The sequence below is a fragment of the Lichenostomus cassidix genome, chromosome 1 (assembly GCF_008360975.1).
Source record: "Lichenostomus cassidix isolate B80296 chromosome 1, HeHo_3.0, whole genome shotgun sequence".
Classification (NCBI taxonomy): Eukaryota; Metazoa; Chordata; class Aves; order Passeriformes; family Meliphagidae; genus Lichenostomus; species Lichenostomus cassidix.
Genome location: NC_139479.1, coordinates 111,823,269 through 111,848,830, shown reverse-complemented (window position 1 = coordinate 111,848,830; position 25,562 = coordinate 111,823,269). Strand labels below are relative to the sequence as shown.

The 25,562-nt window shown below is 38.2% G+C and overlaps 1 long non-coding RNA gene across 2 annotated transcripts in view; it reads right to left on the bottom strand.

Moving 5' to 3' along the window:
• The window catches only part of LOC146445579 (uncharacterized), a 63,282-nt gene that overhangs the window by 12,680 nt on the left and 25,040 nt on the right, over nt 1–25,562 (bottom strand). For both annotated transcript variants that reach the window (XR_014852619.1, XR_014852629.1), the window contains exon 3: nt 8,250–8,361. This is a non-coding gene — a long non-coding RNA (uncharacterized LOC146445579). The remainder of the gene's footprint in view (nt 1–8,249; nt 8,362–25,562) is intronic.

The window sequence follows — 25,562 nt, the reverse complement described above, 5'->3', positions numbered from 1 at the left end:
AGTTTCAGCTCAAACACAAAGAAAATGGTGAGGCAGAGGCTGCAATTACCTTCCCAGAATCTTTCACTTTTGAATTCTGTGGTTTGTCTGGGGAGAGGCTTTTTAATTTTCTTTTCCTTCTTTTGTCTGTCTTGTTTAATAAATAGTTATGAAATATCCAAACAAATTATAAAATGGGCTCCAAGTTAAATTTGACCTCACTATATCACTGAATTTGAGAACACAAGTCAAGCACAGGCAGCCTTCTAAAAGACCTCAGTCCAGCTCTTCCAGGGTTAGCAGCCAACATGAATCCTCAGGCTCTGACTTTATCAGGCAAGGAGATATAAAGGATATATAAAGGAAAAGCAGCATTTTCCCTCAAGTAATGTGATTATTTTTATGCTACCTCCACCAAAGGTGTCAGATGCCATCTTTACACAACGGAGAAATAGATTTTCCTTCTTAACAGCCCTACAACTGAAATGGGAAAAACTGACTGTTATCTCTGGTTTGTAGCTGGGTACCAATGTGGAGATGAGATAAAGGATTTGAGCTGTGGTAGAATCCCAGCAGAACCATTGGAATGTGCAGCAGAGTCCACTCTCCCCTGCTCCCATCAACATGACAACATCACTGTTTTTAAACCTACCCCCTTCTTAAACTGCCACTGCTCATGTTTATTCCAGCACAGCTAGGAAAGCTGTTCTTACCCCTTACTTGACACTTCCATCCATATGGGACCCAGACAGCTGACATGGGATGATTGTAAATGGTAGTTTATCACACTGTATCCAAGAAGCCACACTAAGAAGGACTTCTAAAATATTGTCTTCTCTTCCAACAGGAGACTGATGCCCTGGCCTGTCCACATAAAGTGTCTCAGAGTGAGCTCTCCAGCACAAGACAGATACCTGAGGGACACACTCCTTCCCCACAGAAGTCAAAGTTTGAAGCATTTAACATTTCGTACTTCTGCCTTCAAAACTGGCACTACCTGTCCATTGATACTTGAGTTGGGTGCAGCTCCAACATTCCTTATGAAATTGATGCTTCTTAGAGCATCCCCCATGGTGGTTTTGTGCAAAAAACACCTCTTAGAAATTCCTTAACCTGTGCCCTACTCATTAATTAATCTTCTGAATGGCAGATGCAGGGTAAGTTTGACACTTTCCTTCTGTTTTGACATTTTTTGCCAGTGTTCCACTGGTGCTTGTAAATGTAAGTACAGGGAATCTCTCCCAAATCAATAGATCCTGTCAAAATATGGGAAAAAACCTCTCCATATAGTCATTGTCCTATACAGAAGTAATTCAAGGAGTTAATGAGATCACCAGGGCAGAAAGCTTATATTGAAAAGGGCAAAAAAAAAATCTGTCAGTTGGGATCAGAGACATAATCCCCTTTTTTTTTTTCTCCTTCCCTACTTAAGCCACTCTTCAATGCAGACAGGTTGATTCTCAGTCTCTGAGCTCTCATCTGTTGTAGTAAGACAGTAAGTGCCTCTTCACGAATGAATCCACTAAAATTTAACTAACTATAAAGAATTATACTCAGCAGAGATGCCAGAACATGTTGTGGTATATGTGTGGTTATAATTATACACATAGGATTTTCTCGTGGTTAGTGAAAATGAACAATAAAGATTAATGCTGGCACCCTGAAGACATTTTGTTTCATGCATATGTGAGTTCTTATAAAGTCTCATTATGTCTTTATCCAGACAGAAGTGCAATGAATTATTCTTTCATGCTGTTTGACCTTCCTGCCCCCAGCCTCCTCTCTCTGTGCATGATACAGTCACAGGCAACTCTGCAAGGTCAGATACAATAAATATATATATGTACAAATATATTAAATATATAATGTGTGTTACCTGTTGAATTAACATCTGTCAATGCCAGAAGAAACTTGAGCACTCTCTGTAGGTAATTACAGTAAAATTCCAAGAAACTGAATATTTCTGAAGCTTCCCAAAATCTTACTCACCAGTGAAACACATCTTTGCAAAACCAATCCTAAAATAGTTTTAAAACCTTCTTGCACTGGAAATTTTAAGCTTGACGTTTTGCAAAACTCAGGGGAAATGTCAGTGTCTTTAGATGTTATTGGAAACAGGGTTATTCATTAAGTCTAATTATCCACTTTTAGTTCAGAAAAGCTATTTCAAATTGTGGGCTAACCCCTCTCTAAGATATTTCAGGGGAGCTTTCAATTTCATGTGATCCTGTCCCTAAATTATCCTTAACAGCTTTTTAACTTTTTGGTATTTAATTTTTCTCAAGTTCACAACACTGAAAGTGGAAGTTGCATCCATGAGAACACTTGCTGGGGTTTCCTGGCAGAGGGGAGATTTTAGGGATGCTGACAAGAATCTCTGTGCTGTTATCACTTCCTACATTTACCTTTGAAATTGTCCTACTGCTGGTCTGCAGATCCCTGCAGGGACACTGAAAATTAAATGTATGCCCATCAGGGCATCAGTAATAACTTTGTGATTTATTCACAGGGCTCTAAAAGAGTTGGACTAAAAGAAATCTAACAACTCCTCCATTTGAAAACTCAGTACACAAACTTAATACCTTACTGAATATTCAGGCAAATGGGCTTCAGGAACCTCATGGAAAGCAGGGCTGATGAAAACATCAGGGAATTGAGTGACAAGTGGGTAAGTTAATTTTTAATGGCTGGAGAGAATCAGACATCAATATATGTTAGCTGCAAATTACTGACTGTCAGTATTTGTTTGATGATTGTGATGTTTCAGTTGCTGTTGACAACTGCTTGGTGCTCGAAATTGCAGAGAAGTCTTTACATAAAATGTGATACAGCAATGTTTTCAAGTCATCCTTTCTCTAGTAATAAACTTATTCAAAGTTATATGGAGATCACTCTATTTTCATTGACAATGTAAGAAGCCCATGCTAGCATTAACCTGTTTGCCCCTTTTAGCTGTTTTTACCTCTTTTGGGAGGAGAGTAAGATTAGCAGAATAATCCTAGCACATTAAACGATAAAATATTTTCCCTTTTTCTTTTCCTGTCATATGCTTCCTGTAGAAACAATATATTCCAAAGTGCCTGAATAATTAGATCTCTGTGTAATAAAACACAACACCTGATCAGTGGGGTCTATTTTTAAATTTACTTCCCTCTTTATGGTTTTTTTTTCTCCCATAAGCTGCACAATGTGGGGTTTGAAGAAAGCCTCCTCCACCTCCACTTAAGCAGGAGGCAGCAGGTGCAGTGCTACCATGCCCTGACAGATGAAAAAAATTTGGCAGCAGGTGAAATAAGCAGTGCCTGGAAATCAAACTGTGGTTATCAGGGAAAACAGGTGTTTTTTTTTATTTGAACAACTGCTCCTCTGCCCTGTGTCTGAGCCCTGCCTTCCCTGCAGTCACTCTAGGAGGTCAGGCTGCAGAACAACTGCTTTTATCATGTTTGGTATCTACCTGAGATATCTGCGATCGTCAGTAAGTTCAGTAGCACAGAAATAAAACGAGAATGGAAAGGGTGAGCCCTCTTACCACACAGCATGGCACCTGGTGTAAATCTGATGTAAGGTGTTCATGCCTGTCTCACTCCCAGGTAATTTATAATGGCCTCAAGTTCCGATAGAAAAAGCACAGAGCTGCAGGGATACACGTCAACTTTCCTTGCACTGGCTGTCATCCCCTTGGAAACATAATAATTAAGATGTCTGCTGTAACTGCTTCTGTCAGAAATATTTTTAGATTTCAACCCATTTCAAGAAACTCAGAATATAAGGGGGAAATTACTGTATGCTGAAAGACACACTGAGGAAAGTCTTCCTACAGTCAGGTGAAACACTTGAAGAGATACGCAGGCAAAATTTCTTTTAAATAATGTGAAAACTACCTTTTCCAGAAAATATATCAATTAAAAAAAAACAAAAAGAGGAAAGATGAGCATTAGTTTGACGAGGAACAAGGGCAGCTGAAACAGAAGTGAAATGACTGTTGCTGATGTGAGAGATAGAGTCTCCCTAGTCTGGAGGTGCTGGTGTGCTGCCCTGGCTGGTGCTGGTGGATTTGGGAGGCTGGAGCGGAGCAGCAGCTCAGGAGCTGAGCTCTCACAGCTGGCCAGGCAGAAGCTCTCAGCTGCCTGAGAACAGCCCTCAGGAGATGAAACAAATGCAGGGAGACAGTTGCACACCACTTAGGGTGCTGCCGGGCTGTCAGAAATAGTTAATTCTCATTTAACATTAATCAATGAATTAAGACTCAATTAAACAAGCTGTAACCAGGATTAACAAGTGACATTAATTTGCCAGTTAGGAAAGGGAGATTTTTCTGCCTGGTTACACACGTATCACATAGGTTTCCATCTGTGGGAGCTATTTTAAGGGAGATAAGTCTGCTTGTGTTGTGTTCTCAGGCTTTTCTCTGTAAATATTGCCACTGGAAGGCTACTCAGTTATTAAGGCCTATATTCTAGCATACATTTAAAGGCAGAAAAGAGCTCTGATTGCTCAGCATGGAGGAGAGACCCCTCGGCTGCAGGAGCACAAGCATCACCAGCTCCTGAAGCTGATCAGAGAAAGCATCACAGAAGGATCATTTTGAAAACAGTGAGACTGCATTTTGGGAATTGTTCTGTGCTGTCACCCATGAGGTTTGAGGGCTGGAGGAGCCAAAAAAACAAGCGTGGCCATGGTTAAGTAGTAAACCAGGGAAATAAAATAATACAACTAGAGAATAAAAGGTTTAAAAAGGAGGAAGGAGAGGAAAATTGGTAATGTTTTCAGACGGAGCAACCCCAACTCCACATCTTTGCAAGAAAGTGGACACTGAACTCCAGCTGATGCCAAGGATGTAGTATTAAGTGAACCAAAAAGGATTATTTTTCATGCCTTGCGTAGGCAGTCCCATTTATGCACATCATTATATCGTCTGTTGTTCTTGCAAGAACATGATGTTGCTAACTCATGTTCACCTGGTAATTGTGCCCTTTTTTCCTGTGAAATTGGCTCCCAGGAATTTTCCAGCCTATGTTATTGCAGGTATTTTTTTTCCTAAGATTTCTGCCTTGCTCTTATTGTACTGTGCACTTTTGGTCCTTTTCTCTACCTCAGCAAAGTCACCCTGAATCTGAATTTTGTTCTCCACTGTGTTTGAAGCATCCCCAGCTACGTGTCACCTACAAGCTCCATCAGTACATTCCATATTCTCCTACCCAAGTCACTCATGAAAACTTAAAGGCACACTGGGACCTGGTGAACCTCATTTTGGGCATCCCTCCATTTTGACAGCAAACCTCAATTATTATCTCATTCTGGAATCCCAAATACATCAGCACAGAGCTTGCATTTTTTCCTGTCTTATTTATGTTTCCCTATTTCGTGGATAAGAATGTCATCTGAGAAAATGCCAAAAATTTTATCAGGTTTCTGACATCTATTTCTTCTGCCTTCTGCAATGAGTTATGATTCTGTCTTGGAATTAAATTGAGTAAGTCTCAAGTGACTTTTTTCTTGATAAATGAATATGGGCTCTTATCTTCTTCTTGTCTTCTGGATGCAAACAAATATTTTGTTGAACCATGAATTTCAGCATATTTCCAGGAAAGATAGGTCAATCAAGTTAACCTTTATGCTTTAACTCATTCTTCTTCTCCCTAATGAAAAATGGCTACCTTTTTTCTCTTTTTTGTCTTCCACGTTTTTAGGGGAAGAATTGCCAGTGCAACTGTCTCCTATCCATATTTTCTAAATAAGTTTTTTTCCGATTTCAAGGGGATACGTTAAATTCCCAGTACTTTACTTGCATTTGGTGCCCTAAACAATTTTTCTATGAAGAAATATTTATTTCCCAATGAAAATTATAACTCTAAGTTGATGATAAAAGTAGCATAAAATTCTCTAAATCAATTGTAAAAACTTGATCTTAAAGGTATTATTTTTGCTTCTGCAAGCATGATGAATCACTGATTTTTCAAAGCTTTTTTTTTAAATGACTTTTTCTCTGTTAAACTTTCACAAAATAAGTAATTTTCTGTATTAAGGATTCAAATGGTTTTTTTCCCCCACATCAGAAGAAAACCTTGCAGAAGAGAGTGATTTGCATTCACAGACTGCTGAAAAATGTCCTGGCTTTAAAACCTGAAGTTTGGATCTGGGTTGTAGAGACCTATGGAATTACACAGAGGTCCTTATTACAGTAACCTGAAATGTTGCTAAGGATTGGAGACCTTTGAATGACATGATGATAAAAACTTCCTCCTACAATCTGGGTTGAAAAAAGCTATCCCTCTTGCAAGACAGAAGAAGAAAGAATTTCATTAAGCAGATACCAAATTTTATCAGATGAATATAATATTATGTACCTTGTCCAGTCATAGATCTCTGTAATTAAAATATCCTTTTGAAGGGACTGATTTGTTCAGTTTATTTTTGTCCTCAATCTCTTCATCCACTTTTTTTTTTTTTTGTTTTAATTTGACCTTCTATACTCCCATCTGCCTTTATATGATTATTCCAACTAAAAAATTCAGTTTCCTAAAGTGCCAGTAAATAAATATTGTGCTGGCTCTTTTTAAAGCTGCCACGAGGTGCTGATCAACAGAGATTAATCTTGTAGATGTACTAATTCCATCCCCAACTATCTTTCGATTAATTTGTTCAGTTTTAACTACTGAAAGGAATTCCCCAAACTTTGCCATTTAAAACTAAATATGCACTAAATTGTATTTATCTATAGCTTTATTTCAAGCATATATTCTGACAAACTCTTTTCTTACACTTCTCAAGGTTGCTCAGTTTGTTGGTGATCTGACCTTGTCACTTGATGTTCACGTCCAAAATTGGAGTAATTCCCACAGTATCCTGAATTTTTTTCCCCTATGAATCCTGCTGGCTACATCAGAGATTCCCAGTCCTCTGAATAATGAATGAATAATTTAAGATTCAATTTCTTAATCTGTTGCATTCGTTCATTTTACAATGGCATTGATGAGAAATGAAGGCACTAACCATCTTGCAGGAATGAACATACCAGACGTGATTTCTTTTTTTTAAGAACTGGCTCTCAGAAAAAAAAAAACAACAACCTAGATAGAATTTAAAGTAGCAACTGAAAGTGAAAGCCATGAGCATACAGACATTAATTAACCCCCCTTTCTTCCTAATCCCAGCAGATTAAGGCTGCAGTTGCAGTTCAATGGATAAATTTCACTTTCACCACCTCAACAGTGCATCGTTGTGGTGTGCAAGGACAACATCAGCCATGCAAACCATTTTTCACTCCTTTTCAGAGGTATTGCAAAAAGATATTTTTTAAATCTCCTATATATATCCCTTAGAATTCTCTAGCTTTATTTCAAACAACCACCTGTATAAAATCTTCAACTACAGAGGCACTTCTTTGTTCTGCTGTCTTGATGATTAAAGTAATTTTAATAGAAAGCATAGGAATTTTAATATGTCATTAATAATTAATATTTCAAGGATAAAATCTCTTAGAAGTTCTTATTTTAATTCTGTTCCTTGGAGTTTCACAGAAAATCTAAGAGAAGATAATTTAGAGTAGTTAATATGCATAAATGCTGGAGGTGAGACTCACTGGAATCCAGCATTTTTGAACCCTTTAATTAAAACAGTGTCTGTTTATTAACAACAGGTTTGTTTGATTTCCTATCTCTGTCTATACAGGCCTGAGTTTAGGTAAGAAAAGTTAGAGAGAGCAAAGGAGCTGTGATGAAGGAAATAGATAAGAAAGAGCTAAAGAGGCCAGGAAGAGCTAAAGGGCCTTTATGCAGCCATGGTCACCTGCAAATTGCTGTGTCCTGTCATGTTTGTTTATTTTAATTCTTAATAAACTCATGAAATAAAGTTTAAATCAGAGTACATATTGTCCTGTCAATTTGAGAGATCCATATGGCCTTTGACATGCTGTCAGCTTTAAATTCCTTATGTAGTGTTCCTCAGAGGAACTGCAAAAAGAGGGGAAAAAAGAAACCTAAACTGAAAAAGGTATCTGCTCTGAGGTATCCTCTTTTTACAAGCAGCACATCTTGAGCTTTGTTGAACAAACCTTTGAGTGGTTTTCTTGTCACAGTGTTTAGAGAGAGCAAACATTCATTGTTACACAAGTCTCACCTCATTAACCTAACACACATGCCATTTTCTAAACCAGTCTTCCAAAAAATTAAAAGGTTTCCAACTTAGTCTTGGCATTTGTGTCCAAATCAGATCCATCCCCATGATGACATTTCCTTAAAATGTAAGAAAGGCATTCTCCTTACCAATACCAAAGCTCCAGTGACTTTTCTCCACCTCTCATAAATGAAAATGCTCTAGTTAGCAGGTGTATTTGTACATCTGACAGCCCAGCGTGCTCCATAACTGTTTTAAAATATAACCCTAGGGGGAAAAAAAAACATTTTATGAACATGTGATCCTTATTTACTCATTGGATTTAACTAGTACCTTTTTCACTAAACTAGTTAGATTAAATTTTTTTTGTCTGAACTCTGCAAAAAAAGCCTCAGCATTCAAGTGGCATAACTGATGTTTCTGATGTATGGATCAAGTGTCAGAAAGTACAAAGAGTTTGAGCTCAGTTGGCTTTTCCACATTTTAGGCAGAAAATACACCTCTTTTTAAGAAGACATATTTGATTCATTTAAAACAAATTCCTCTTGGATTTTGCCCACTTTGCAAAAGAAAACATCAGCAGCATGCACAAAAAGGAAATAACAAAGGTTTTGCCAAATTGAACTTCTGTTAGGATGTAAAACATGAAAGCCTGATGAAAATCAGCAAAGAGATTCCTTTCAGGCTCATCCTCATTTCCTTGAAAATTCTCAAATCTGCCCAGCTGTTGCAAATCTGCTTTCAAAAGACCCATTGCATTCTTTTAACATTTCTCATGGCCTAGTAAACCCCATCACCTCACACATCATCAACTCATCCTCTCTTTCCGATACTCTTTTGCCAATTCTTCAACAATCCTTTCATTAACCTGGAATGTGACAACTTGAGAAAATCCACATTTACTCTCTTTCATTCAGATAATCTCTGTTATTGAAAAATCTCTCATTATTATATTTATTAATCACTCATTATTTTAAAAAGATTAAAAAAGTACTGCTTGGCAAAATATGTAACAATGTCAGAGGATCATCCTGTGAAGGTGCTGGTTTTTTCCAGTAAATCATAAATAATCACTTTAGTAAGACTATGCCTCATTCTCACCTAAAATAAAGCACCTGAAAACAACAGCGTGCCATGTTTCCAAAAGCTTATCCTAAACTTTAAATGGGTTTATTTCCATCTTCTACTTTTTCCATGTTCTCATCAGTATTAACTACTCCAACAGTAAAATAAATGAGGCACTGTCAGTAGAGAATATGTTATTGCATCCAGCAAAAAGAATACAAAATCTGAACTTGTACTTAATCCAAATATATGCTGAAAAAAGAAAAGACACCAAATTTTCCAGTGACAACAAATTTTACAGTTGCCCCACTGTACCTCTTTTAGTGTTCATTTCTCCTAACAATTGATAGGCAGTACAGATTTCAGACCCAGGAATTGTCTCACATAAATTAATTTCCAGAAAAAAAAAATTGAACTTGCCTGTACTCTTGAATTAAATGGGGTTTTATTTATATACATATATTTAAAAGCAGGAAGGAAAAGATTTTCTATAAGGCTAATGACACACATGTTTTTATTGACTTAATTTCATAATTTTCAGTTGCTAGAATAAAAAATAACAGCACTTTCAAGGGTTTAGCCAAAATGATATGTTCAATTATATGTAATTTCATTCCTGCCAAAACTTGCATTGTTAAAAAAGGCCTACAATTACTTTGAGTAAGCAAATTCATCCCTACCTGAGCACAAACCACTGTAATGTCAGTGCTTTTTCCAGCTCAGTTTAAGATATCCCAAATGATAAAACTTTCACCACTTCTCCTTGAGAGTTCATTCTAACAAGTCTTGCTTCTGCAACAGCAGGCTTTGCAATCAACCCATACTCCAACTGCCTAAGTTATGCAAATTTGTATTTGCTCAGCTAATGCTTGGTTACAGAAGGTACAGGCACTTATTTGCATTTGAGAGCTAATAAAAAATCATGAAGTTCCAATTTTAATCAATTTAACTTGGTCCCCATGGTAATCCCAAAGGAAATGTGAGGGGGAAAAGGGTGTTTTGTTCCTATTAAAAATAGCTGATTGATTGATAGGTGGATAAATAGATGACATATCGCTCCCAAGAGAAGATCAGAAGCCTCTACCATAATGAGGATACCATTAAAGGCAATAGTTTCAAATGTGAGATAAACTGCTGTGAGAAAAGCAGATGCATTGTCAATACATCTTCAAAAGCCTTCTGAGCAGTTTTTCCCTCAGTGTTTCACACTGTCCTGCTAGGATTGATTTCCCCCACCTGCAGAAGTCTCTTGCTGATAGATTTTATTACTTAAATTCAACAATGGGGTAACAATTTGTCTGTTTTGAGCAGATGGATTTACAGCATGGTAGTAAATAGAAACACTGAAGAGGAAAGTTCTAGACACATGTTAGTTTTGCATAATGAATTTTTGCCTTTAATTTCCTGGTTAGTTTGGAAAACCAATACAAGCATTCTCAAGTCCAAGGAAAAAGCCAGAATAACCTACCTACTCAGAACTAATTGGTATCCAAATTAATAATTACTGGCTTTGTCAAACAGATCTATTCTGATTATTTTGCTGTATTAGGACTATCACTCCTCAATTCAAACACTGTGTTCACAACCACCTGTCTTTAGCAATTTACAAGAGCTACACAATTGCACAGGCAGCAATTAGAGGGGCTTGGGCATCAAAAGCAACTCCTAACAGAACTGTGGATCAGTACATTCATTCATTAGGTGACTATCATTGATAACATAATGACAAAGGGACACATTAATTAAGGGGTTTCTTTTCTAGCTAATGATTGTTATGTTCAAAATTGTATAAAGAGATATTCGTATTTATGTCTTCTTCAATAGGAGAAAGACCTATATGGAAAAAATAGTTGTCACTTATAAAACTGTCAGATTTTCTAATCCTCATGTGAATTATTTAGACAACATGCATTCAGCTGTGTACACAGCACATGTATTTTCCCCCATTATATCACTATGTATGATTTTACCTTTTCAATGTGATATCTAAATTCACTGCCTAAACTGTACATAAAAGCAGGGGCTTTCAAATTCTTGCTTTCCATAAATATTTCTGGAATCTCTGGTGCAGCATCAATTAACATATGGCAGATGTGTGACCAAGCAAACAAATATTCTCAGCTTGTTTCAAGACAGTGACAGCCCAGAGCTCTCAGCTCTGCCCTCGCCCTGCCTCAGTTTCCCCCTTCCCAGCTGCCAAAGAGACATCCCTTGCCTACAAGAGCAGGCAGAGGTTACTGCTGTGGTTAAAGCATCATTCATGCACCCACAGCCCGCTCTGCCTGGCTGGCAATGAGCTGCAGATGTGTGACAAGAGCGTGGCTATAAAACAATTTGGTTTTTAAAAGCATGTTCCAAACCCAGATCTCATTAACAGGTGAGAAAAGGTTCCCCACACTCACATGCCCAGAGATAGCACAACAAGATGTACCCTGTTTTTCCATCCTGTTTGCCTCAGGAGTAATGTTTTGTTATAAACCCAGCAGGCTCCCTGAAAAACTTCTCTCTCAGGGATATTCAAGAACTCCCTGTTTTTTCAGGCCTATTTCCCACCATACTGTGGGCACATGCAAGGAAGATGACTTCACTTAATTCTTGGGGCTCTCTAGAAAACATTTTTGAAGATATCAACACCCCTTGCCTCTTAGGCTTTAGGCCTTACAGGAGAATTTCTGTTCCTGACTTGGACACGCCTTGTGAGATTCAGCTCCTCTGATTTGACGTGCCAGTAGTTGAATACATTCACATGTGAGCTGGTCCCTGTTAATTCCTTTTATAATTTATTTACAGTGTCTCCCAGAACATAATAATAAATTATTTCTGTGACATGTCAAAGATTTTTGCTGACTCCTCAAACCAATGAATCCCACAATGCTCACAGTAGAAGAGCACAGAGCAATGTGAGGATTTCCAATGCCGAACACATCTCCCACTTCCCTAAAATTCACCAAGAACAAATACTAAAGCAGAAGTGCTGTAAGAGAAGTATCAAAGGTAGGGTTTAGATGTGAACTAGATGCCAAACTGCTCAGTTCTATGAATGCAAAATTAGACCCAAGAGATGAAGATCCTTGCAGGACTAGACAGGTGATTTTCTTTTTCTGTATCCTGATCTTGCACTCAGCTTGGGCCCAGCAGAACAACGGAGCTGCAAATTTGGAAGTTTTCCTTATAACTCGAGACAGATTGTACCTGAACAACCTTTTTTCTTTATCCCTGAAATTGGCAATTTTTTTGAGCTCACCTGTGTGAGCTTAGAAATCCAAAGTTACACTCACTTGTGCAATTTCAATAAAATCACACTTCCTACACAAAACTCCACCTTCAATCACAGAAGGTGAAGTCTATCAAACCCCTAGACAAGTGAAATCTATTCCCATTTGCACAATTTAGACATATTTTATGGAGTGTTTTACAACATCAGCTTGATTTAAAATAACCAGCCACTCCTACGTGAGAAAAATGGCTGGTACTGTATAGAAAATCCTTAGAATTTTCCTGTTGATAGATCAATAATTACTGAGTAGAAAGAAGTACAAAAGACAAAATGATATGACAGGTTCATTTGTAGACAAAGCGTGGTGTTTCATGTTAATAAAAAACATTCTCACTCTAAGGCTAGTATTAATGAGAAACTTATTGATTCATTCAAACTTCCTTAGTTTTTCTCTAATCCATATTGAACTGAATTTAAAACTCACTAACTTGTCTATAAATATTTTGCATAGGAATAGCAATGTGCTGATCTGTGAAGTATGTGGGCTTTTCTGCATAAAATGTTGCTTTTTATTTTGCTTGAGTGTAGAATGTATGGGTGTACACATCTTTTCAATTGCTTTGGTTTTATTAATGCTTAGATCTGTAATAGCTTAATTTTTTTAAGCACTAGCCATTTCACAGAGGATATAATTCTTCAAGTTGCCATCAATAACAATTAAACAACAACAAAAAAAAAACCCAAACCAAAAAAAAACCCATTGCAACAAAAAACCCAGTCTAAGATCATCTAAGAGAGATGAACTTCTTCAACTCAGTGTTAATAACAACTTTTCCGGCTGCGCTACTGGTGACAATCCAGTGGAGTCAGAAAAATCCCATGTAAGCCAACAGAATTAGGATATGTTGGAACAGGATGTATCCAAAATAGGTGAACAAAATTTTTTTTGCTTTGTTCATTTTTTGGTTTTTTTTGGTTTGTTTTTTTTTAATTAAAACATATATCCAGACCACTGGGAAAAAATCAGCAACGTGATTTATATTAACGAAACGCACCATTTAAAATCTGCAAACATATGGAAAAATGTCCTCATAAAAATGAAACCACTCAAGTTCACGCTAAATCTGATGCCAGCACACAGCCCATGTGTTCCCCAGCACCAAACCAATCTGTTTTCCTGGCTGTGTGCAAGAACAGGGCACCTACATGCCTTGCCTGTGAATCAGTGCATTCCATAAATAGGCTGGTGGCTTCACTTCATGATTTTCCTCCCCACTCCTCCACCACTATCATCAAGAAAAACTGGAATACTGTGGGACCAAGGCCACAAAAGCATTTCAGTTCAGGAATTTATTTCTGCAAACAAAGAGTGCAAGTGTGCATCTCTATTTTCCTTTGACTTGTGCTGTGCTGTTACCACTAAATCAATCCTCAGTAACATCCTCGGTCACTGAAGTCTGCACACTTTTGCAGAGATAAAACTGAGTATTATTTGGGATTTGTTCATTCTGGGACAATATTGTTACTTGTTTACCTATAAATACACATTTTTAGGTGTTGCTTCTTCTTCCAACCACACTTCTTTTCTTGCAGAACACTTCAAACACAACATACTGTAAAGTGCACCACCAGTGTCTTTAAGTAAACAAAGAAAAGCACTGAAATTCACAGGGGACTCAGATTTTCACTGCCCTTCTTCACATTGCTACCCTAAGGGTGTAAAAATGCATATCCACAAAAGAGTTTAAAATTTTCTGATTATTCCAGGACTGGTACTAATAGCTACACAATCTTGGCACTCTGGAGAAATATTTTAAAAGAAAGAAAAGAATTCCCACTTCTCCCATTTTCACAGTCCCTGGTCATAGTGCCTGACTCTGTTCTGGTCCAAATAATATCAAATTTGGGCACTTCATGGGGCAAAATGTGGTGAGTGGTCACCATGGGAAGATTTCCTCCTAAAGCCCACTTCTGATCTGAAAAGCTTTTAATGTATGTTTGCAAATACTTTCAAATAAACCAACTGAATCTCAACTTCTGAACCTCTGTATCCACAGAACACCACGGCAGCTGTTGGGACGCAAGTTTGGAAGTTTCTGGAAGTTCATCAGTGAAAAAAGACCTCTTTGGAAAGCAAAGTCAAATTTGTCTAGGAGAAGCAGGGCCTATTTTTCCTGTTCTGCTGCTCACCCAACAACTTCTATCTGCAGTAGAATCAGCAAATTCAGCAGGAACACTTTCCACAATCACACTGGCAGCTGCTCAGCTTGAGTCAGCAGGCAGAACATGGAATCTGTAATTTCACTAGATCAGGAAGATAACACACAAGTAATGTCAATTAGCTACCATCAAACCCTCTGTTCACACAATAAGCACCTGATCCAAATTTTCTAGTCAAAGAAGAGTCACCAGAGTAAAGTAGTAAATTTCCTTAGCATCTGTTCTTGTGGAGGTGGAGTAATGGTTCACAGGCAGGAGCTGGAGTTCTCAATCAGCTTGGTGCAGTTATGGGAATAATCACCATGGACAGGAGTGTTTCAGGGAAAATAGAGTTCTGGATTAAGAAATTGACTGTGAATCATTAAGGGATAGGGCATGAAATGATATTAAGCCATAGCAACAAAGGACTTCCAATTATTTATGAAAAAAGTCAAGCGAGACAAACTGCTGTAGCATTCATTAAACTAATGAGGGGAAGCACCACGGACTGCAGTTTGAGGATAATACCTTGAGGTCAGAATGCAATTTGATGCAACTCTGGTTTGATCTCCCTGCTGAGAACTATGACACTGTTTAAAAATTAAATTTTATAAAGATCTGAAGCAGAAGATGTGACTGCCCTTCCTTCAGAGAACAAAATGGAGAAAAAAAACATGAAAAGTGGCTCTGTGTGGTTAGAATGCTGGAACCTGAAGGACTGCATTTGGGTTTGATGTTAATATACTCGAGGAATAAAAGATGGGAGAAGGATGAAGTGGCACAACTGACCTGGGTTTGCATTTGCCCCACAGCACAAGCACAGCACCCTCAGACTTCCACAATATCCTGGCTAAATGCTGACATGGCCAGAAGGACTCCCAACACCAACATGACAGAATGCTACTCACAGGTTTTTCCCTTATTGCTAAGTTTAAAGAACAAATTATCAAGTCAGAACCCTAAAATATATATTGGGGTTGTGTAAATTCTGGCATCAAATACTCAAAAGTTGGGGAGAAGGGTTTTAATGCTGTACACCCTGTATGAGCAATGACAAGCCTGGAAGCCCTGCTTCATATTCTGCATTTTGTCAAAGAGATGAGAAAGTAGGGAGCTTCTTCACTGCCTGCAACTGCTTCTTCAGTAAGTAATTTTTTAATACAAGAAACTTGTCATGAGTGACACAACCAGATTCAATAACAAGGTCAGAATTTGGTCTAGGCAAATTAGACAAAAAATTGTAAGCAATTTTACCTAGTGCTAAGACTATAGGCATGGAATGAAAATGGTAGGAGGGAGACAGGCTTGGAAAAGAAAAGGTGCATTTCCCAGGGGTTACTTTCCTTCTCAAAAACAAACAGAAAGAAAATTGGAAAAAGCATGCTTAAATTCCAAACAAAATTATGTTCTTGTTATCAAAATCAGAAGCTTCTATTTTACAGTTTATGCCATCCAGGAGATCAGACCAAGCAATCTCAGTAACCCAGTTTGGATTTTCAAATCTTTACACCCACAGGAGAGGAAAATTATCATACCACCTGGGCAAGCCTAGAGCAGGAGTTTGCTGAGACATTATGCATGTCAGCGCTGAAATCACCAGGCCTGCTGTCTAACAATCAGCTGCAGCACTGGGATCCCAGACAAGAGGGTTTTTCATTCAGCCCCATGTCACCATCACTTCTGATTTTCTAAAAGTAACAAAGCTGTTATTGTTTCAGACAAGAGAGAAGGAGACAAGATAATTAAGTTTTAAAACTACTGCAGAAGCAAAGCAACCCTCCTGGATTTAGGTGGAAAAATTTTATTCTAACACCAAGATACTGTGTCTCTCAAACTTCTGTTGAGCCATGGAAATGAAGCCACTTTAACAGAAGTTTGAAATATATATGTGTGCTTTATCTGTTCTGGGTTTATAATACATAACTACTTCTAGCTTTAAATTAAACAAGTAGATCCATTGTAAAAAAATATCTATTATGCACTCAAACATTAATAATATGCATAAATAATATTTCTATTAGGAAAACACCATCACAAACAATTAAAGGCTTCTGAAGTTGTAAGCAAAGCTTCTGAAAGTAAAGCTGTAAGTAAAGCTTCTGAAGTTGTAAATTGCTGGAAATACAGAATAAAGAAAGAATGGGGGTTCCACAATGGTTTGGAACTATCATCAGTCAAGTCTGGTGTCCTGTCTCTGTCTTCTACCACATACCTTAAAATTAAAGTTTTTCAATACACCTGCTATGCTATGCTGAAGAAACATTCCCCTCAGATGCTTAAAATGAAAAACCAGCCCTGACAAATGAGATTTGATTACTTCTGTCTCAGCCTGAAAAATAATCAAATGTCATCGCAAGATTATCCACACACACACTGTCAATTCAGAAATTATATTTGGACCAATTTTCACTACTGATGTACGTTTTATTATCTCCACATGTTATGGCAGTTTTAGATCAGAATTGAGTTTGTCCCTTAAACCTTTAATTTTCTCCTTCATGAGCTCACAATAATAATCTGGCCATGCTTTAAATTATTCAGTTATAATTTGCAAGAAAGTCGCGTTTGCTGTGCATCCACTGGTATCAGTGAAATATTAAAATAAAGTGTGTTGTGCTGCAGCTGAAATGTGCTTCAGTGTGCTTCGACAGAGTTGCCTGAAAGAGTAAAAAATAGTATTAGAAATGGATATAACTGCTAGCTATTGATTGACAGGATCAGCACTGCAGAAAAAAACCATACAAAATTGGATTGTGCTCCAAAAGGAAATGAAGGGAAAGAATCAACACTTTCCAAATGAGGACAAACTGAGAACAAAAGGAAATACGCTCTTGTTTTCCAGAAACAATGATATTTCACAAACACTGAGAAGTAAAGCAAAACAAAACCCACAGCAGAATTCTTTGACCATTCCCCCTTAAATACCCAAGGTACTGCTACAACTTGGATTATGATCTCAAATATTCCTGCAGGAGCGGCTGTCCTTCACATTCCAGGCTCACAGTCCTCAATCATTCATTGAAGGGGAGAGCTGCTGAAAATGCAGGGAGACCATTGGAAGTCTGGGCATTGGATACATTTTTTATTTCTTTGCATTTTCAGTAGTCAAAAAAGAAAACCCCTCATCCATCACTTTGATAGAAGTCCACAGGGCATCCATTTATTCTATTCTGAGCATGATCTGATGAGTTCAGATCCTTATTTATGTTCCTTCAATGCTCAGATGTTACATTTTCTTGGCCATTATCTGAGCATTACTATTTATTATTAGTCCACAATGGAGATCCTATTGTAATGAACTGTGATGCACTGACATATTTCATGTTTGCTGGTTATACCAGATTTATTGCAATTACTCTTGAAAGGGATGGAGTAATTTACTGAAATCTCATTGTGGGAAAAGGAACTCCTGCAGGAGGTTCTCACTGAATTTTCTATGAAGCTGTGCAGAGATCTTTTGTTCAAAGAGCCTGAATGATTTCCAGTCAGCCTAAGACTCATGCTTTACAGAACAGAAAATTTTAATTAAAAATGAGCCACAAGTTCATGATAGATTTGTTTCATACCAATAGAAAGAGTGCACAGTTCTAGTATTTTTTTAAGATAAGCCATGTGTTAAAATGAAACTCCAAGAAAGCAAACGAGGGAAAGGCTTTAAAATAAAACCTCTCTTCTGGAATCAGGCTGTCTGTGGAGATGTTTGTTTTCCAAAGAGGTGCTTGGCTTTAAGAGGTTCAGCTGCTGATTGGATATCTCTGGGAATGTCTCACTGCTCAGCCCTTAACAATCTACACCCATAAACTGAGCCCTGCCCTTCCCGAGGGCAGCAAGGTGTGTGAGACATGAATTTGCTGACATATTTTCTACAGAATGGCCATTTTTCCAGGCTGAGAGTCTAGATAAACATTACAAGATGTAATATCTTTTTTAAAAGTGTTTGAAAATTAAAAAACCTTTTTCAACCAAAATGATCAGACAGACACTTTACAGTGGTGCAAGCAGTTTGCTTCATTCATTACTGTTATATTATTGATTTTGTTGATGTTGCACTTGGGATGAATTTGGCTGCTTGTTCCTAAGAAAAAAACCCATTTGAAGTCTTATTGATAGTAACCAAGGGAGCATCTCATTATATTATCCCCTAGATTCTTAACAATAGGAGGGAATAACCACCAGGGAAGGAGGAAAAGGCTAATCCATAAATTTCTCATTAGCTGAAAGAGAGAGAAACATTTGCTTGAATAATGGAATATGTTTAGCATCACAGCCTGCAGTTAATCATGTTTACTTGCCTTTACTTTTCCAATAGTCACAGAATGGTACTGCATGGATTTTAGCACAAAATTATCAGCTATCAATATGTAAACTGACTGTTCAAAAGTGCATCTAAAGATGCACAGTTTTAAAGCAACAAGAGGATACCTGTGTCTGGAGTGATAATAAAAACAATTAAATTTGTATATTGCAACATCATTCTATTTAAGCATCAATAATAATTAAAACTTAGAAGCTAGTGTGAATAATTCACTAAAAATCATTTAGCCAATTAATTTTCTCTAGTTTTCTGCTTAAGGAGGTGTTTTGTAAGGTTCTTTTAATCCACTCATTGATTTGATTTTTTTTTTAATAGACTATTAGATTCACCAAAACCCAAGTTCTGTCCTTCCTTTCTACTGCTTCATAAACTATTCAGAATACAAAAGAAAACGTTTGATAAGTCAAATCCAGCACTTCATGATTTAGCACAGAGAATTCATACAAAGTTTGTTTCTCAGTCTGTATTTGTGCTTATCATCACTTTTACCTAAGCAAAATCTCCCTTTAAAAGTTCACATCTTTTCTATTTCAGGATCACCTGAACTTTAAATCCCATCTGAAAAATTTCTTATGCTTTCTCATCCACCTGAAGGCATGAATAAATTTTAAGTCATCAAATTTTCACCTCAAATTAATAAAGATACAATGGGTACCCCTAGGTCCAAGAGAAACATGCAGCTGTATTCAATACATTCTTCCATTTTCACATGCATGAGAAGTCACTTGCACTCAATTTTCTTTTTTCTTCAGTCCTATGTCATCCAAGAGTGCTATCCTGTCATAAAGTATCCTTCACAAGAACTGGAGCTCTGTTGTCGTGATGGAAAGGTTCAGGTAATTTCTGGGATTAGATTTGATTTTTTTGTACTTGTTTTTTGGCAGTTCCCCAACAGAAGTACCAAAGGTTAAATTTTGAGCATAGAGGAACGTCACTGTTGAAATACCACTAGCAAATGTAGATTTTTTTCAGCATTTTCATTTGGCAAATGGCTTCCTATTTTCTTCCAAATAGTTTGGTTCCTATTAGACAAGAGAACCACTTTTCTAAGGCACAATTCCTTTTGCAAGAGAGATGAATTGGCAAAAAACCTTCCTTATCAGAGCTCTGATAACAAACAGTACATGGCAGTCAATGGCATCAACTCCTTCACCAAACTGCCTCAGACACCAAGATAATTCAAACTGCTTCACCCTTCCCTGTAAATGTTGTGTATGACTTCATTAAAGTATTGGGTTTAAATGCCTTAAAATTCCAACTCCATGGCTGACAGCAGGAGGATCATAAGTAGCAATACAGATGTAGCAGTAATGAGTATAATCAGAGTACTCTGCCACAGACAGGTGTGACACATGCTTTGCACAATCTCTGAGCCAAAACACCAAGGAGGTGTTTGGGACTAAGACCAAACCAGTCAGGATAGTGCTGGCAGCATGATCCACCTGCTCAGATGTGAAACAAGGGAGTTGCTTGTCAAAACCAAGATGCAGGAGAAAAATGCACCCAAAAAGCATAAATACCCCAATCAACAGTGGTTCTCTAAGTCTTTGAAAGTAGGTTTCAGACAACATCATCTTTGTGTACTAAAAAGGCTATTGTTTAATTTAAATGTAATAAACTGCCAATGTATTGATAACTGGTGGCCCATGAAATACATTATATGGTTGGGTTAACATTAATTTTTTAAATCATTTTGTACCAAAAACTATGTCATTGGCATGGCCAATGTAACTGCTCATCTTTCAAGAAACCTGCTGTACCAGACTTTCATGGAAATGTGATTAAACATCCCAGCTTGTTGTTTCCCAGAAAAACCAAGACCTTCAGGTCTTTTGAATATGTTTGTGACACACAGAGAGTATCTGAACATCTAGAGCATGGATATTTGCAGTTAATTTAGCAAGTATTGTGCATTACTGGGACTAGTAACTAACAGGGTGGGAACACTAGAAACCTTGAACTTAGTTTGACCTGCTATTCATAGACGATTAGTGAAAACAATTCATTTTCATTGCCATGCAGACCACAGTTAGTTCCGCCTATGTTTTAAAATCAAAGCAGAAATCCTTATCACTCATTCTGTGCCTTCCGAGCTGCATTTCAAAACAGGAATGTATTATTTTAAAAAACTTTTTTAAGTAGCCCTTCAGTATTTTTCCTAATGGAGTGGTGCTATTTGTTAAAGACAACCTGTTCACAAGAGCAGAGACCTGGAATGTGCCTCCTGCATCAGCAGTCTGCCTGCTCTGCTATTTTGGTGGGTTTACCCTCTTTATGTAATCCCACTTATCAAGCTATCAAAAGCTATTTCAGAAGTGTCAGCTTTCTTACCTCCTCCAATATCCCCACATCCACACAGCTCTATTGGAAAAAACATCTCAAAGATGATCCTTTCAGTGCTTGCCAGAGCTGAACAGATCAGGCCCTTTCTGTCTCTGGGTAAGAGAATCTCACTGTTGCAGTGATGAGCCCCTGCTCTTCCCTGAATTCAGGTCAGTTTGGAAGCTGTTCTGGAGCAAAGCTGGTCAGAACTGGACGCAACTATTCTGTGTGTCAAGATGACCCAGAAAATGCTGGTAGACCTAAAAATCTTGGTTTATCCTGCTGCACAAGGAAGAACTCCTATTTTAGTTGGCCAGCTTAGCTGGGAACTTCCAGAAGAGCTGAGAAATCCTTGTGCATGTGCTAAATCACTGGCCTACATTTCTGCTGTGCAGGAGGTCACCAGACAGTGATCACAAGTTTCACAAATACGTGAAGAACCTTGTGTGGGATGCATTTGTCCATCACACCAAGTTGACTTTGTTATCTCTGTGTTCAGGACTGTCTTTTAAAGCTGGTCTAGCAGTGGTGGAGATGTAAATGAGGCATCAGGCACAAATAGAACAGCCTTTATCTAGTATTTCAGAATAATTGCTTTTAAAACCATCAGTGTTAGTTTACATTTCTGTGATTTTTAACAAGTTCCCTGCTTTGAATCCTAAAGTTGGTAGGGCTCCATATTTATTTTCCATAAAAACTGAAACAGGCTGCCCTAGAGTCTGTAATTTTCTTACAGTCTGGCTTTCCACTGTAGTCTGAGCTACTGTGCAATATCCCTGAAAAGAAAGCAAGTCTTTAGAGATCACAAATAACCAATTTCACAGTACAAGCAGTTGTAAATAGAGCTAAATTCCCTTCAGTAATAAACTATTCATCTTTGTGCTTCATTGAGTTCAAAGAAAAGCGTTTTTCAGAGTTTAAGCAATTAAGTTTACATTTTATTTTCTCCTCTAGAAAGGAAGTTATCACAAAAGCATGGGATTGAGAAGCCACTGTGGTATCGCAGGTATTCTCTGCGTATGAAATTTCAATTTAGCAAAGCATGTAAAACTCTACAGGCAGTTAAGGTTCAATACACTAAACCCTCTTTGTTTTCACACTGTGTTTATTTTGAATCTTCACTTACCCAGCTGATTAACCACTGAATTAGGATGTCTGAACGTTAGAATGATAGGATTGTTCAGGATGTAAAAAGACCCCTAAAATCACCAAGCCCAACCATTAACCCGGCCCTGCCAAGTCCACCTCTAAGCCATGTCCCTGAGAGCCATGCCTACAAGTTTTTTAAATACCTTCAGGGATGGTGACTCCACCTCTTCCCTGGGCAGCTCACAAAGTTCATTCACATTCAGCCCACAAAACATCTCCCACCAAATCCAAGGGGCAATTAATCAGGCAAATTAGCCAGGGTAAATGTTGGATCAGCACACAGGTAGCATCCTGAGAGGTGACTGTGCTCACGCCAGAAATGCATTGCCTACACAGGAGTGCTCCTTGCTGCTCATCACTGCTTTCCCCCCCTCTTTCCCTCCCACCCACCTGACCTGCAGGCTGAGTTTTATGTAAGACCACCTCCATTTTGTTCCAGCTGGCATGGAACAGAGTACCTAAACAGCTCAAAAAATCTGGGTTTTGCTACATTGGACCATGACAGGGGCTCATGCTGACCAGGACGAACAAAGCAGCATTTGCACCAGCAGGTTGAGAGTGACAGTTGAGAGGAACAGTTGACCTCTGCACTGGTGCACCTCCTCACCTGCTTAGTGCAGACACAGCCCTGCTAGCAAAACTGAATTCTGTTCTTCATATGAGCCCCAAGCTCACTCCTCTTTCAGATAAAAACTGTAGTGACGAGAGTCCAGCTTCACTGGCACAATTGTCCCTTCGTTTTACTTTCTTCAACACAGCTGTGAGTCAATATTCATGTTCAGCCTAATTCCCAGGGTGCACAAATATCAGTGCTCTCTGTCCTACAATGGTGAGCCAAGCACAGGAGACAGGGGGGCCTGGGGGCTGTTGAGGGTGTCCAGTTACTGTTGTGTCAGTGGGGACACAAGAATGTCTCCCTCTGAAGAAACACAACATGTAAAACCAAGATCCCAGCCACTTATGGATGCTGTTAAAGTTCCCGTGGCCCTCCTTATAAGTGCAAGATTGTAAATCTCAGTGCCTTGGCCAGATTCAACCTCAGGTAATTACAGTTTGTCAACCTAAACTTCCCATGCAGATCAGAGTGGGTTTCTGTGCAGCTAAGCAGCCCCTTTGTTTCACAGCTTTTCAGCAGAGCATGAAATGATCTCTGCACAAGATTTGAATACTTTTAAAGGTTGCCTGCAGCTGCACAAAGGTAAATCATCATTATTAACACCATATAGTTGCCTGATAGCTTTCGTGACTTCACTTTTTCACTGGTTCCAGGGTGTAGAAACTGTACTGACAGTCCATCCCACAGAAAAAGTCTTTGCTTGTGTTGAAAAACAAGTTTAAATCATGTCTTGCAGAAGTCAGTTAAAATCCCTTCAGAGATCTTTAGTCATGTCATGGTAATTGTTTTCTTTTGCACTGTAATATATGAAATGCAGCTGAGCCAGTTGCTTTGCAAAGAGGCATTTGTCTAATTTTGCCCCTTTTTTTCAGGTAGCTGAAACATGTGTGACACAACCACTGCTGTTTATTTGCACACTGATTCAGCAATAAACTGAACTAGTAGTAGATTGGAGAAGTTCCTGGAACAAAGGTGCAATCTCCTCACGGAAAAGTAAATGAAGAGAAGGTACTGGTACTGTGATATAGATGCACTGAAAATCCCTAATTTTAAAACAAGCCAGAATTTTGGAAACAAATAAGGAAAGAACTGGTGAAGCATGTGACCTTGGTGTTACAAAATCATGCATGGGAGTCTAGCAGCAATTGAAAGAGAGACTCCTGTCTGGGAGAAGCCTATGGAGAAACAAAGCTCCCAACAAGCTTTTTCCATGAGGAAATATGAAATCTAAAAATTCTGATGCTAGAATCCAGGCAGGAAATGTGGGAGCAGCTGAACTGGGTCAAAAATTAAAAGCCTATATATCAGCCTTGAAAAGGACAAATGTTGAGACAAGAGAAACGTGAAAGGCTGAAAAAGGCTGGGGCAAAAGCCAGTGGGTAGGCAGAATGACAGGCTGAAGGCATCACTGCTGTGTCCAAACACATGAACTTGCTGCTGGGACTCTGAGATGTAGGGACTTCACTGGGGGGGAGAGCTCTGAAAGTCTGGAAGGGCTGTCAAACTTGCAAATCAGCTAAATTTTGTACAACACCATATGGGAAAGGGGAAACTGAGGTAGCTGTGAACCTGTGAACTTTTCTAAAGATCACTTTAGAAAAGTGATCTTTGTGGGAGCAGTTTAGTAATACACATGTTGTGAAATGTTTCAATCTATTCTGACTTATTGTTCTGACTTGTCAACTAAAACACTTATCTTGAATCAAAGTAACCTCTCTAGCACCAGATAAATATTAAATTTATTACAGCACTTCTGCAACTCTTGAAAATAGGAGTATTATCTTTTGATGCAGAACTCAAACAGATATCATTTAGTCATTCATTCCATCTTCTCCTTTCCACATATAATGACAGATGACATGTGAATGAAAGTTTTGCCAATTCACTGCTGGATTTTAGTAAATCTACTCTTTACTCAAGCCAAACCAGTTGCTCAAACCTACAAAGCAGTGAAGAAAATCTGAGTTGCTTATATAGTATCTTTGGATTCAAAAGATTATAAAATTTAACAAGCCAAAGATTTGATGCAAGTAAGGCAGTTATCCTAAAGGATAAAAATCCTGGCATCATGGTACAGATGATTTACTACAGTTAAAGAATATCACATGGGTTGTGCATGCCATTCACAGCATTTTGTTCTGAGGTGCCAGCAATCCACAGCCCATCCTTTCACTAGTGCTCTACTAAGCACACTTAAGCCTGGTATAAACCCCAGGTTTTGAAACAGAGTAGTCACTCTTCATTTCTCCAGGGAGGGGTGGATAAGAACAGCACTGTTTCCTCTCTCCTTTTCCTCACATCTCAGCCCTGCCTGTCTCAAGCCAGACACTGATTTAGATTTTATATTTAAATTGTTTGAAATAATGTATAGTAGTCTAAAGGATCAGAAACTATATATAGCTCAGTATGTATTTTCCCATCTGAACAACGCAAAACACTTAAGTTTAATATCATCAGTTCCATTTTTACAGAGGAAAGACACAATTCAGCTTACCCAGAGCCATGGGGGTGTTTGGGTCATTGTGGTGACTCAAACAGCTGGATTTTTAGAAATTGAAAATCACAGAGCTTAAAATGGCAGAATG